Source organism: Electrona antarctica, assembly GCF_951216825.1.
Source record: "Electrona antarctica genome assembly, chromosome: 19".
Classification (NCBI taxonomy): Eukaryota; Metazoa; Chordata; class Actinopteri; order Myctophiformes; family Myctophidae; genus Electrona; species Electrona antarctica.
In genome coordinates, this window is record NC_136800.1 from 14,402,860 (window position 1) to 14,405,198 (window position 2,339).

Sequence of the window (2,339 nt, forward strand, 5' to 3'; positions counted from 1 at the left end):
CTGTATGCTAGATCCAGCAAATAGGGTTAAAACGCATTTAAGACAATGATTTTTTTCTTCCTCTTAAGTAAACTATAATCCTCATTAAGTCTTCATATAATTTCTAAAAACATTCAGCCAAATACTTAAATAAAGTTAGTAGTGGGCAATTTCAAAGGCCAGTTCGTCATTTAAGTCGCCGGCTACCAACACTGGCTACTAAGAACATCTTAACAATTTCTCAAATCGAAACCATTCTTTTTGCACTGCAGTCACTCATGCAGGCACAAAATAAGATTTCTGGCATCACAGGTCCTCAACCTCCTCATTGTTATCTTTGCTTTGATTAGTGATAGCATACTGTATTATGAGTATGCCAAATCTGCATTTTAACATGCAGTTAGCATGAAATACTTAATTCAGTGTGAGAGTTGGGGAAGGCATTTGTAAATACATTCATAATATCAGAAATATTGAATTATGTTCGACCAGTGAAGAGGAAAATTTGTCATTCTATTGACAAATAGCATGCATGATGTACAAAATGGCTTTGTAGTTTTTTGTATTCCTTCCTTGTAAAAACTAGGTTTGTTTTTCCTGACCAATGAGTGTAAAATAACTGAACAAAGAAAAGCAAAATGACGCCCGAATCAACTCATGCACAAGGTAAATATCTAAAGTAAAAAAAACAAAAAAAAACAATGAAAGATTTTTTTAAATGAAAACCCTGTATTCTTGCCTCAAACGTTAACAATATGTGAACGAAATAATCATGAAGGCACCAATTTATTCACATTGTAATGGAGGCATTGGCTCATTAATGACTATGAATTCAAATATGAACAGTATATCTCAAAATAAATAAATAGAAGTGTTGGCATCTTATTGACAATAATGGGAAATTAACCATTAGACCATTGTTATACAGAACTGCTGTCATGTTTAAACTATTCAAATGTCCATGTCTTCTCATGAGAAGAGCTTTAAATAATAATTCTACTGCCGCCAATATTAAATAGCATTCATACATAAATATCTCAGTTAAACTTTCTAGCACAGCAAAATCTAACAAAATATAGCAAAAAATTATAATAAATCAAGTATTGTGATTAGAACAAAAGATTGTAAATACAGCAAAATATGCGTTGATGTCTTTATGGTGGCGAAAGTCATGTGTGATATATGATTGGAGCTACTTTGGCTTCTGTCAACAGGTGCCTGCAGTAGTTCGGAAAGCTGCACTATCAACCCGGCTTTGTTAAACAGAGGCTGCAACAAAGTGCAACATAAATGATCTGCAAGCTGTATCCAGATTGAGACAGTAACCCATAGCTACATACAGTAGACATACAAAGAGGTTTCCTTGATGTGGCTGTTAATGCACAGCATTCAATCATAATGGCCCTTGCGTTGTGTTTCTGAATAGTCCCTCATGTCCTTCCCTAAGATGGCTAGCACGGCTTAAAGAATGATTTACCGTTGGGACGTGTAGTCAAATTACTACTTGAAATCTATTCAGAAGTAATGAAATCTGTGATTGACTGTGTCTGATGGAACCAAATGAATTGTCCCTCCAACAAAAACAGATACACATGTCAGTCAAATCCGGGCAAAACAGAGCAATTGCTAAACACTAATGAGGAGGTTCACGGCATTCACGTTGGTTTCCGAGCTATTTTACCAAACGTTGCATATTTTGGTGCAAACATCTGAGCAACAGCTATTTCATATCACACATTATTGCACACAATATGTCAAGCTAAGTACCGAAGGTAGGCGTTGTGCTGTACTTACTGATTCACATGAGATTGCATAGTATCACATCATAGGGAGAGTGCCACTATCCTTGTACAGTACAAACCGCTAACTTGAAGGGACAGTGGGTATTTCCACACTTGAATGGCCTTTGGAGGTTACATTTAAGATGTTACTCGGTCAGAGAAAAGATCATCCTCAAAGGCATTACAAAGCTTTTACACAATGTTTAAGTGTAGAGTATACTGTACTGTACAGTATATGTGACACTAAACAATGGAGACAATGCTGTAGCTCCTTTGTTACTAGACAAGTTGTTACCATATGATCCATTACATATACAGCTACTCTATTACTTGGCTGGAACACATAGTTCTGAAACTCATTGCAGTGTCTTAAGCTCAATTTAGACTTGCATCTCACAGCACCATTGCTTACTCAAAATAACAGATGTTTTCACAAAGCAAGTAAAAATTAGGCATTAAAAATGTCCAGGAGGCCAAGGCACCTAAAAGGGTACAACGTGGTTATTTTGGTAAACATTTTAGCATCTAAACGTCCTCTCTCTCTGTGTGTGTGTGTGTGTGTGTGTGTGTGAGGTGTGT